The following is a 14,640-nucleotide window of genomic DNA, read 5'->3' as shown; positions in this document are numbered from 1 at the left end:
TCATAATGTGGCTTCTGGTGTTCCAAGTTGGGCTCCACACAAGAACACTAGAAGTTCTATTTAGTGGAAATATGAAAAGATAATCATTGTGTTCTAGATTCCACAAATGCACCACAAGAACGGTAGAAGCTCTATTTAGTAGAAATTTGAAAAGTCAGTCACTATGTTCTAGATGCCAGAAATGTGTATAAAATAGGAAGCTACTCCAACTAGCTTTTTTGGACACGGGTTCTCCACCACCACAGCTGAATCATTGCACCTTGCCTATAATGCAAAAGCCTTCCAAAACGGGCTTTAAGTGCCCATTTGGTAGGGCTTTTTGAGATGTAGCTTCTAGCATTCCAAGCTAAGCTTTGCATGGGAACACCAAAATTTTTTTTAGTGAAAATCTAAAAAGTGTGCCACCATATTTTAGACACGAGAAATGTGATTATAATACAAAACTACTCTAGGTAGCTTTTATGGAACATAGATGATTAACCAACACGACTTAATCATCACAATTCACTTCCAATGAAGTAGTCGTACAAAACAGGCTCTAAGTGCCTATTTGGGAGGCTTTACTGTTGATTGCATTAACTGAATATCCATTTGAGATGGCTTTCAAGCAACAACTTTCTGGCATTACATAAACTAAAAAACCTGAAAAGTTGTTAAGCTATGTTTGGTATTGAGAATCTAAAAATAGGCTTACATGAGCTGAAAAACCAACTTTCAAGTAAAGCTATCTTAGGTAATTACTTCTTCAAAGCAACTTAGTTAACTAAGAAGCCTCCCAAATAAGCCCTAAGCCACTTATAAGAAACTACCAAAACTAGATTCACAACTTAATGAAAGCATTTATGAGATATGTGGTTTTTTTAACCAAAAATGACTTCATGGCTTTCCATATGGGGCACAAAATCTTCTACAACCGACACCAATGAAGACAAAAAAAAATCATTAGTTTCACTATAGGGATAATTTGGTTGGCTACATTTCATGCATGAGAGAAAAGTGAGGTATCTAAACCACTTGCTAAAGTCTTGCCCCCATGCTTGACGCTAGTATCTCAAGATAGAAAACTAGCTTCCACCTCATTAGTACGAAGTTTTCAATATATGTAATCGTGACTTTTCATTTTTTTTTTGCTTTTTAGGCATGTAATGTACCAAATGGACACTTCAAACTTGAAAAATCAAAACACTGCATCAATTTGCTAAATGACTTCTTGAGGGTATGGCTAGATAATTACAATCGTCTAGGACCTAGATTATGATTCATGAGGAATCAAGCAAAGAATAAAACAAACAAAAAAAGAACTAGCATACATTTCAAAGATAATGGAGATATTAGATGGGAGTGAAAGCATGAAAATGTAGAACAAATGAGAAATATTTATCATAACCATGAAAAGGAACCCAAAAATCTTCAAGAGAACGAATCTAAGAAAAATAAACAGCAAGAGAAAAAAAAACTTTCAGCAAACTCACCACCACCCACTGCATCTTAACTAGAACTTTGCAATTGAGAAACACACAGCTTCTACATCATATACAATTGACAGTGTGGATCTAATATGGGAATAGAATTGAATACAACAATTATTTCAAATTGTAATTTCAAAGTATCAAGAACAAATTCAATCCGGCTATTATATTTATGTTCTATTTTTTTAGAGTAGTTCCGGGTTGGTTTAATATTACATAATTGTAAAAGTAAGTTTAAGTAGCTTCATGTTTTAATCTTTGTTCAATATGAAGTAAAGTGATTGCAGAACTAAGTTTCAGTTTCGTGTTCAATCTCTGTTCACATAGAAGTTCATTGTTATTCCTTTAATACTGTGTATTAGAAGTTTGTTAGTGTTTAGAATGCATCACCGACTACTAGTGATCATTTATGCACGGGTGCCAATGGTTGGGAGGTTCATAGCATAGTGATCGTTTATTATTTACTGTTTAGAATATATGAACCAAGGCCTGAGAAGACGATGACTCGACTGAGTAAGAAATGATTATGTATTCGACCATTTATTTATTTTAAAGTGAGTTCCATTAAATATTAAATATTAATATTTTTATACTAGGAAACATTGAACACCGCATAATTGCATTCATCGACAGCTATTATCACAATCGAATTATGTTTTCAATTTTTTTTAATTTTTTCTTCTTTCGTTCTTATTTTCTTATATTTTTTGAACATATAATACATATGTTTGTTGAAATGGGTAATAAGCTACCCTTCTTTGGCCTCTCGAAGGCCTCTATAGCATAGGTTGTCACCACTGTGTTAAGCGGATGATGGGTTGGAGTCGGGTTAAGAATGTGACTAAATATGGGTTGGGTTGGGTTGGGTCTATCCGGACTATGAATTCGGATGTTACTTATTATCGACTTGGTTCAGTTTAACTAGTTTAGGTATTTAAACCAGTTTCCAAACAAACCTAGTTTTTAATGTTTTATTGATAATTAATTACATAGGTTTGTTTTTAAACCTAACCCTTATAATTAATTATTGGTAATTAGTAGCAATGATAATAATGATAATTATTACTTCGGATTGATAATTAATTAAGTCGGATTGGTTTGAAACCAAACCAGGTTTAATTAATTATTGATAATTAATAATGATGTTAATAATAATAATTATTAAATTGGATATAATTATATAATATTTATATTAATTTATAATAATTAATTGATACTTATATCACTAATGTAAATTATTAATAATAATATTATTAGTTAATAATTATTAATATATTTTTAACATTACTGATTTATAATGACTATCAATAATTAAAATATTAGTAATTTTAATATATTTTTAAGATTACTGATTTATACTATTTGTATTATTAATTATTTATATTAGTAACTTTAATATTATTATTAAAATATAAATATTGTTAATACCATTACTTATTTTAAAATCAGTAATATTAATATTACAGTTATTTCTATTGTTAATATTGAGATTTATGAATAATGTTAATTACCGATAGATAGTTATTAACATTATCGACATATAACTAAGATTATTTAATATGAGTACTTATATTTAATAATATCATTATTATTATCAATTAATAATTATTAAAATATTATCAACATCAATAATGATTTTAAAATCATTAACATTATTATTATTATTATTATTATTATTATTATTATTATTATTATTATTATTATTATTACTACTACTACTATTATTATTATATCAGTAATGTTAGTAATTATATCCATAATAATATAAATTTGTAAATTGGAAATTTTAATTAAAAAAATTCTTCCTGAAAATTAATGATTTTGGTAAGTTATTTATTTAAATCGATTCAGTTTCCAACATACCCCGGTTTGAATGTTTTACTGAATTAAATTAATTGGTTTAGTTTTAAACCAAACCCAGTTTAATTAATTATTGATAATTAATATCAGTATTTATAATTAATAGTATTATTATTATTATTATTATTATTATTAACCAATTATAATTTAATTTAGTAAAGGTTAAATTTATAAAACTTTAAATTATTCAATATCATTAAATTTAATTAATTATAATAACAATTATTATTTACTTAATTAAGTAAAAATAATCATAACAAATTAATTACTTAATATAAACAAATTAAATAAATACTTAATAATAGTATCAATCATAAAACATTAAGTACTTAATTACTAAATTAATTAAATAATAATAGTATTAATTATAAAGAGTTAAATATTTACTAATAACAAATTAAGTAATAATTAATAATAATAATTACTAATTACTTAATTAAGTACATAATAAAAACTGAAATAGTGATTGTCATTATTTAGTTTTCAAATTTACTCCAAACCCATTGTAATTAATTACTGATAATTTGCAGCAATGATAATAATGACAATTATTAATTCTGACTGATAATTAATTAAATGGGTTCGATTTCAAACCAATCACAATTTAATTAATTACTACTTATTCCTAATGCTGTTAATAATTTTAACTATTAATTCGTATATAATTATTTAATATTTATATTAATTTATAATATTAATTGACAATTACATACCTAATGTTAATTATTAATATTAATATTATTATTATTATCAATTCCTAATTTTTAGTATATTTTAACATTATTGATTTTACAATGATTATCATTAATATTAAAATAACTGATGTTAGTATTATTAACTATTTATATCAGTAACTTTAAGATTATAATGAAGATATAAATATTATTATATAATTTAATTTAGTAAAAGTTAAATTATAAAACTTTAAAATTTTCAATATCATTAAATTAATTTAATTATAATAACAATTATTATTTACTTAATTAAGTAAAAATAATCATAACAAATTAATTACTTAATATAAACAAATTAAAGAAATACTTAATAATAGTATTAATTATAAAGAGTTAAATATTTATTAATAATAAATTAAGTAAATAATTAATAATAATTACTAATTACTTAATTAAGTACATAATAAAAACCGAAATAGTGATTGTCATTATTTAGTTTTCAAATTTACTCCAAACCCATTGTAATTAATTACTGATAATTTGCAGCAATGGTAATAATGACAATTATTAATTTAGACTGATAATTAATTAAATGGGCTCGATTTGAAACCAAACCCAATTTAATTAATTACTGATTACTACTAATGTTGTTAATAATGTTAACTATTAATTCGTATATAATAATTTAATATTTATTTTAATTTATAATAATTAATTGATAATTACATACCTAATGTTAATTATTATTATTATTATTATTATTATTATTATTATTATTATTATCAATTCATAATTTTTAGTATATTTTAACATTATTGATTTTATAATGATTATCATTAATATTAAAATTATTGATGTTAGTATTATTAATTATTTATATCAGTAAATTTAAGATTATAATGAAGATATAAATACTATTATTATCATTACTGATATTAAAATCAGTAATAGTAATATTACAATTATTTCTATTATTAATATTAAGACTTATGAATAATGTTAACTATCGGTAGATAATTCTTAACATTATCAATATATAATTATGATTATTTAATATTAATACTTATATTTAATAATATTATTAATATCAATTAATTATATTAGTAATTATATAACTTTGTAAATAGGAAAATTCACATTGTAGTCCTATGTGATATGAGAACTTAAAACTCTTGATATAACACCAAAATTTGTAATTGATATTATACTAGCGAATCATTACTACCTTTTCAAAATCCATTTTAGAAAATAATTAATTTTTCTCTTAAAACTAATAAAATGTTTCAATAATATTACAAGTCCTATAAAATTTTTCGTTACTGAGGTTAGATTGCTACACTTTTATTTAACTTTCATAAATAGTCATTTTGGTAAATTTTCAATGAGTTTTATATTATTTTAGTCATTGTTTTGATTGTTCCATTATATTTTAAGTTAGAATAAACTATTTTTACTAATTAATTATTAAATATTATATTTATAGTGGACATGTGTACTTTCAAACAGATTGAAAACTATAAGATGAAGGCAGAACACAACATGATGGAGCAAATAAGAGCTATTAGTGACATGCTGACAATCAAGTTATAACAATATAATACTTCCGACTGAAAGAAGAATCATAATACTATTGAAAATTTTATTTGATGAATGGGAGTTTGTTGCACAATTTATATAGGTTCAGTATTGGAAAAAAGAAATGTAGACATTCTTTTAAGTAGCTTGTGAGGAACTAGCTGAAGAGTAACATGTTTTACAAGGCATTAGGAGGACTGCCACACTTTCTCTATTCCCAAATTTTTGTATTGAAAGACATGTTGGTTACTGTGGCAATGAAAGAGGTTGTAGAGATAGTTGGTTACCCAAAATAGGATCTAGAATATTAGATGATGAGTGGGCACTTGAAGTGTGTAACAAATTAATGTATGGTCCCTTTAGGAGAGTAAGTAAAAAATGCCCATTAAAAAGGCAAAATGAATTTTATAAATTCTTCTTATTCAATGGAAGAATTTATAAATATTTATTTTTATAAATAAATGAGATTGTCAACTTTTATTTGGTAGATTGTAAACATTCTTCCTATTGAATGCAACCATGTTTTTTTTGTTCCTCACTCTTTCATAATCCATTTGTTTAATTAGAGCAATGTTGAATAAATTAATTATTGATTATTTAATCATCCAATGGAGATATTTGATTAAATTTATATTTACTCAAAGGTAAATAACTAAATATCAATTATTTCTCTATTATTATAACTAATATTAACATTTAATTAAACATTAAGTAGTTTTTTAAATAATTAGTTTAATTAATAAATAATTAAATATTTTTTTAAACAAATACCAAAAAATAATTACATGTATTATTAAAGTAAGGGCAAATGTTATATTAATATATTATAATATATCCAAGTAATAATTATGTGAAAAATAAATAATTATCTTAATATATTACTAATTAATCATAATTACATTATATGAAAACTAAATAATTATTATAACACATTTATAATTAATCACATTAATGGCTGAAATTAATATTAGTCAAGCAAATTGAGTATTGAGATAAGATCCTTAATGGTTGAAATTATTCATGCATGTGTCTAAAAAAAGCTTAAATTAATCACCGAAAAAGTTAGTTAGTTAATTCAATTTCTATATTGTTTACTTCTAGAATTAGTTGACTTTTCATAATTACAACATAATTAGGTTGAAGTACAAGACAAAGTAATTAAATTATTCAGCCATAATCAACTTGCCTCACATTTATACTTTACATTTTTGGCATCATGATTTATTAATCGTACAATGAAGAAATGTTTCCGCATTAGTAACCCACATGCAAGATGAAGATTAGCCTATTTGGTGTGGGTAGCATAGAAACTTTAATACAAATTACAAAAAGAAAGAGGAAAATAAGTTAAGAGATGCAAAAAATGTCAATCTAAGTAATTGTTATTGCTTCATAGTTCATTAATACTTTAAAACTAGCCCATATTGAAATTATTCAACAAATAATTTTTTGACAAGTTAGATGGGAAGTTAAAATTGAGCTTAAATCATTTTTTGTTCTTGTAGATTGTATTTGCCTCTTGGATTAAAGTGTTTGTGGATTTTGTAAAATAGCATTTGGGTAAGGTTTTTAGCTTTATTACAATTGTTTGATCTATGGATTTTAGTGTGATTTTCTACTACAATAGTAGAATAATACAATTCTCCAATTTGGCATTTTCTAGCTATGAATTTGTTTATAGGTATTTAAGTTCCCTATATTAATATATCCAAATAGATTAATTGAATTAATCTTTTAATTATATTAATTAATTATAATTAGTTATATAAATTATAATTATAATTATATTATATTAATATAGTAATAATTAATTATAGTAATTATATTATTATTAATAATTTTTATTAGGAATAAATTATTATTGTATTGAAAGAAAATTAATAATTTTAATATTCTAATAAAAATTATAATAATCTATGAATTATATGATTAATTATAAGTAAATAATTAAACATTCACTACTCAATTATCAGCAAAACTAATAATAAAAATATATTAATAACATTAAATAAATAAATCACTATTTAATATTACTAAAACTAACAAAAGCTTAGATTAATATTTAACAAATCAGTAACATTATTATTATGATTATTGCTATTTTTATTATTGTTATTGTTATTGTTATTGTTAATGTTATCGTTATTATTATTATTATTATTATTATTATTATTATTATTATTATTAAACCTTTAAACGTCAACTAAATATTCAAAATGAAATAGCTTTAATATTAAATAATTAAATCAATTACTACTTAAAGAAATTTCTCATTTCAAATATGAAATACAAAAATAAAATATATATTTATTACAATTGATTAGAGATAATTTAATGTTTCGTTTAACTTATTTAAAAAAATGCCTGATGATTTTCATTTGGAAGTTATTATTAAAATAAAACACTAAAAGTATAATAGTTAGCTTAATGCTTCATCATATTTGCATGTTATTATAACAATTTAATTATAAATGAATGAAACAACTATTTATTATTTGTTTGGTAGAGAATTTCATTGAAATAACACTGTGAAATTGTTGAAAATTCTAATTAAGGTACGCTAACCTTATCTATGTAATAAGGTTCTGTAATATTATTCTTTTGCTTTTATTGATTCTTAGTTTATTGACATTTTGGTTATTTTATATTATTAAGATGCATTATTTATGTAAATATTATTCATATGTTATGCTCATGCATAGTTGTAATGGATTTATTTTGACCCAACATAGAAAGAAAAGAAAATTGTTGGATGTTTCAACTACTTCCAATTGTAAACTAAATGTTTCTAATAATAACATTAGTGATATGTTGTTTCATTGTTCTCATTGAGTATGATTATTTATATTTCTTATATAATTGAAACTAATAAAATATTTTCCATTAAATGTACAAGAACAAACTAGGAATTGTCACATTTAGAGAAACATTATATTGACTGAACATAAATAAATAATATTTATATTTTATTTAATAATTTTGTTTTATGTAAAATAAATAATAATTGATTAAGATATACATTAGAAGATATGACCATTTATTTTTAGATGAAAGGATAGATAATGTAGAAGAAAGAGTAGATGTTGATCTAGCTGTAGATGAAATGTCTAATGATGAAGAGGAAAAGGATAGATATGTACAACCTTTTAATAGTATTGAAATTCATTTTAAATTTTAAAATTATACATTATAGGAAATGTAAGAGAAATTTGGGATTTTGGACCTCCTATGAAAGTATGTAATTACTGTGGAGCAATTCTCTAGTATGAAGAAAGGAATAAAAAAACATGTAAACCTTTTACTCCCAAAATTTCAATTTATTGCCAAGTTGGAAGAGTTAAACTGCTTTATCTATAAGAAACTCCTAAATTTTTGAAAAAAAAAACTATTAGATTATGAGGGAGGAGGCCGATCTAAAAAGTTTAGAGACAATATTCGAACTTATAATTGCTTATTTGCTTTTACTTCTATGGAAAAAGATTGATAGTACGATCAACAATGGTAGGAGTCCTTATGCATTTTGTTTAAATGAGTAAAACCACCATAAAATTAGATATTTACTACTATTGAATGGAAAATGACCAAAATTTGCACAACTCTACATATATGATACATTCAGTGAGGTGTCAAATAGGATGGATGTAATACATGATATTGAGGATTACAATGACTTGGATAGAGAAATTGTTAATGGGTTGTTAAGTATGTTGGATGAACATAATATCCTTTCAAAAGTATTCAAAATGGTGATAGATAGATTTAATGAGGAAAATTTCATTATAATCCTATTAAGACTGATTGGTAGTCGTTGTAAAGATGGATGGCAACACAACTTACCAATTGCAAGTGAGATTGCAGTAATTATTATTGGAAATGGAGATGAATATGATGCACGTTGAGATGTAGTTATTGAACAAAGATAAAGTGGCCTAAGGAGAATTAATGAATTACATCCAAGTTTTATGGCAATATAGCATTCACTATTATTTTCATATGCAGATGGTGGATTTAGAATTGATTTATTATTAACGAATCCCCAAAATGAACGTGCAATGAAACACACAAAGATGAGCATGAGTAAAATATTATGCATTTAGGTTACAAAAAAGGAAATTTGAAGGGTAAATATTAATTCGAGAATGACGTCTGTTTTATTAATTTATTGTTGATGCATAGAAGAAAATAGATTGACTTATTTAAGGAATAACTAGTCAAATATTCGAACTGGACTTTATAAGGTTCTAAGAGACGCAGTTGTTGTAGGAGATACTAGTACATAATTTTTAGGATGGCGCGTGGTAGTACCTTCTTCTTTTATTGGAGGTTAGGGATATATGATCTAAAATTATTAGGATGCAATGGCAATACACAGATGGGAAGGACTAGGATATATGATCTAAAATTATTAGGATGCAATGGTAATACACAGATGGGAAGGACTGTCCAATCTCTTTTTTAAATTCACATGTAATCCAAAATGGAATGAAATAAAGAGATTTGTAGTGATCATATCTAATCAGAGAAAAAAATATAGACCAGATATTGTTGCTTATGTATTTAAGATAAAACTAGACCAAATCATGAGAGATTTGAAGAAGAATTCCGTATGTTTGGAAAGAGTCATTGTAGGTATTTTAGTGGGTTATTACTTATATTCATGTATATTTAAATGAAGGTGATGTGGGGTGACCCAACCCATCCCATTTGAGGCTGGGAGGCCCAACCCATGAGTGCTAGATCAGGGAATAAGATCAATTACAGTAGGGGTTGCCCTGCCCCCATCATACGGAGCCAACTGCGATGCACTCACATGACCCTGCCAAACTAGTTGCAGACCCTCGTACGACTCCCATCTCAGGCGTTCATCTCCACCTACCTCCAGGCAGATCAAGTATAAATAGGGGTACTCCCCTCCAATAAAGGGGTTACAAAAACTCAAGACCTATAGCTATTGCTATGATTGCTATTGTGACTTTATTATAGAACTACTTACTAGGATCCTGTCCTGGTACTCTCCATTCATACCTTATAATAACTTGACCGTCGGAGACTCTGCCTCGAGTTCTCACCTGGGGCCTCAGACGAGTTTCTACCTTGCAGCACTTCGGCCATTTACCCTCAGCTTCTTCCAGACTCGGGATCCACCCCACCTCGACCTACACACCTCGTCCTCAGTAGCAACCTCTCTGAGTCTTAAAAGCCTTTGGCTGGCGTTCGGAGTCCAAGGGCGAAATTACTTTGTTGTCCTCCGCCATTTCGAGTACCAACAATTGGCGCCATCTGTGGGATCAACACTGATACATTCCCCGAAAGAACTATCGCAAGTTAACAAGTCCCCAAGCTTTGACCAATCAACATGGTACAAAGAATGAGAAATACGCAAAATCTTGTCACCAGTGAACAGTTCCAAGCCGTGCTCGACCGTGTGGAATATTTGACCCAGTGAGTCGAGCAGAACTTCCCCCAGGCAGGAGATCACCCCCAAGCTGACCACCCTACCGGGAAGTCAACATTGATAGGCCGGTGCGGGTCCACCACCTAGTCGGCCCTCAGCCTTGGCTAGGCAGAGCGGGCCAAGCCCTCAGAGTCTGGTAGCAGTTTTCCGGCCAACCCATGCTCTAGCACCTTTAAACCTCCATGCTGAAGGGAGGAGGATCTAGAGTGATAAGAGGATAGCCGTTAGCCCTTCGAGCAGCATCACCGATGCCGAAGGGCCAATATGAGGTATGAAGGCGGGTGCCACGGTTGTTCCAACGCCCATTCCAAGGCTGAGGGCCGGCATCGAGCCTCTTCCCCTCACGTTTTGGACCTTCGGGGCATCCTAAATGACCGTCGCACTAGGCGCAAGGCGTGTGGCTTCAACTTCGAGCACTTTGGCATCTGTGCTGAGCATCATTGCGTCTGCAAAGACCGGGATGGCACCCAGGCCGAGCCCCCCATGTTCGTTGAGCTCCGAGCCAAGCTCGGTGCCTTCAAAGTCGAGCTCAAATAGGTGAAAGAGGGCCAAACCGACAGCTTGATCGGACAAAGCTCCTGCCAAGGGGGAATGGATGCCTTCTCCCCTGATATTATCACTAAGCCTCTACCCCCAAACTTCCAAGCTTTCACCTTGGAGATGTACAATGGGAACTTTGACCCGAACGACCACCTAGAGAGCTTTAGGGCACTCATGATCCTATATGGGTACTTCGACGCCTTGACGTGCCGTACTTTCCAGGCAATCTTCAAGGAAGCTGCTCAGCGGTGGTTCTCAAGCCTCCCACCTCGGTCCATCAACTCGTGGAAGCAATTTTCCAGCATGTTCTTTGCATGTTTCATCAGTAGTTGACGCGAGGGGAAAGCTTGCGGTCATACATTGACCGCTTCAAGAAATAAGAACTTAATGTTTGCGACCTCGACCTCAAATTCTTCGTGGCCAAAGGCCAACCGAAGATGAAGCTGGAGTTCCTAGAAAGGGCCCAGAAGTATATTGCAGTTAAAGAGGCCACGACCACGGACGCCCATAAGAGGGGCACGGAGCCCCCGAGAAGAAGAGAAAAAACGGGAACCAAAGATGTAGCAACAACAACAACAGAAAGCCTTCGGCCCCAACCTTGGCTTATAATCAATATACGTCAATCAACTTCACCTGCACACAGATCTTGATGTAGATCGGGCAGGAGAAATTTATGAAGTGGCCCAAAAAGTTGAAGAAGAACCCCCATTGGGGGAATCCTAAAAAATACTACAAGTTCCACCGAGGTACCGGCCAGATAGAGTTCTTCATTCATCGGGGCCACCTTAAGCAGTACGTTGGGAGTGAAGCCGATCCCTTGTCCTTTAGCAACAACAGTGGTAGCACCAGCAAGCAGCAGGCATCATCGACGTCATAGTGGGAGGCACGACCTTGGGTGGCGCCTCGACTTCAGCTCACAAAGCCTACGCCAGGTAGCTAAACATCCAGGGGCCGTCTCTCAAGAAGTACAAGCAAGAACCCCTCTCCTTTACGGATGAGGACTTGAAGGGGGTAGTAGTTCCCCATGACGACGCATTGGTGGTTTCGACCATCATTGCGAACTTCGTAGTTAAAAGGATCCTTGTTGACAGTGGCTCCTCAGTCGACATCCTTTTCTACGAAGCTTTTGAAAAGATGAAGATAGCTCTGGAGCACCTTTAGACAGCAGATGCCCCACAAGTTGGCTTCTCCAGCAGCATCGTCAAACCAGAGGGCAAAAATTCCCTTCCGGTTATAGTAGGGACAGAGCCCCAACAGGTGACAAGGATGACAGAGTTTCTAGTCGTGAAGATTGACTCACCCTATAACGCCATCATGGGGAGGCCAACCCTTCACACATTATGGGCAACCATTTTCTCCTACCAACTCGCCTTGAAGTTCCCCACCGAGTGTGGCATCGGGGTTGTTTGTGGGGACCAACATGCCGCTCGTCAGTGCTATGTGGCAACGCTAAAGGGCAAGAATAAAGAAGCTCTGCCACTAGAGGGTCTTGACCTCAGGGAGGAACCGACAAGCTGATGCTAGCCAGCCAAGGACCTTGTCTCGGTTCCCTTAGATGAGGACGATCCCGAAAAAATAGTCCGCGTCAGTTCCAACCTTCCCCCGAGAGCCGATCCGAACTAGTAAGTTTCCTCAGCCTCAATGCCGACGTCTTTGCTTGGTCCGCTGTTGACATGCCCGGAATTGACCATTCAATCATTACATACAGGCTGAGCGTGGACTCGAGCTCTTGGCCAGTTTGGCGAAAGAAGATGAACTTTGCATCGAAAAGTTGGAAGGCCATAGAGGAGGAAGTTGTAAAGCTATTTGATGCCGGATTCATCCAAGAGGTACAATACCCTAATTGGTTGTCAAACATGTTTATGGTAAAGAAAGCTAATGAGAAATGGTGGATCTATATTGATTTCACAAACCTTAACCAAGCCTGTCCCAAGGACAGTTTTCCTTCGTCGAGGATAGACCACCTCGTTGACGCAACTACAGGGTAAGAGCTGCTTAGCTTCATGGATGCCTTCTCCGGATACAATCAGATAAAGATGCACGTAGATGATGAAGAGAAAACCTCATTCATCACTGAGCATGACACATACTGCCACCGTGTGATGCCCTTCAGCCTTATTCATCACCAGGACCTTGTCAACTAGGTGTTCAAAGAGCAGATGGGGAAGAACGTCAAAACTTATGTGGATGACATGGTAGTAAAGAGCCTGAAGGCTAAGACCCACGTCTCAGACCTAGCCAAGACCTTTGACACCTTGCAGAAGTACAACACGAAACTCAACCCCAACAAGTGTGTCTTCGGCGTTACATCAGACAAATTCCTAGGTTTCGTCATCACTCAGAGAGGCATTGAGGCTAATCCTGAGAAGATATAGGCCATACTAGATATGGCACCCCCACGGATGGTGAAGGAGACCAAAAAACTCATTGGCTAAATAGTATCCCTCAATCGCTTCATGTCAAAGTCAACCAACCGTTGCCTACCTTTCTTTTGTGCTATCAAGAAGTTGAAAGAGTTTCAGTGGATGGAGGAGTGGTAACGCACCTTTGACGAGCTCAAGGCGTACCTTACTTCGCCTTCCCTTCTCTCTCGGCTGGTTGAGGGCGAAACCCTATACCTATACCTCTCGGTCGGGGATGAAGGAGTCAGTCAGTCCTCATCAAGGAAGATGGCGTGTAGAAGCCAGTGTACTATGCCAACAAGGTCCTCTGCAATGCTGAGACCAGGTACCCTAAGATAGAGAAGTTGGCTTTCGCCCTTGTGATTTCGGTAAGGAAACTCTGGTCGTATTTCCAAGTACACACTATAGTGGTCTTGACAAGCCAGCCCCTCAAGGTCGTACTTGCCAAACCTGAGACCTCGGCTCATCCTCCTCACCCCATATGACATTGTCTTGGAGTATGCGCTAAGGTTGGACTTTCAAGCATCGAACAACGAAGCTGAGTATGAAGCCCTCTTTGCTGGTCTCCAGCTTGCTAGGGACCCCAACTCCTCATATGTCAAAGTCTTTAGTGACTCTCAACTGGTGGTGAATTAGGTGAATGGCGAGTACGAGGATAGAGAACA

This window comes from Nelumbo lutea, chromosome 1 (genome assembly GCF_056320005.1).
Source record: "Nelumbo lutea isolate HS-2025 chromosome 1, American lotus-T2T, whole genome shotgun sequence".
In the NCBI taxonomy this organism is placed as follows: Eukaryota; Viridiplantae; Streptophyta; class Magnoliopsida; order Proteales; family Nelumbonaceae; genus Nelumbo; species Nelumbo lutea.
This window is presented reverse-complemented; position numbering follows the sequence as displayed.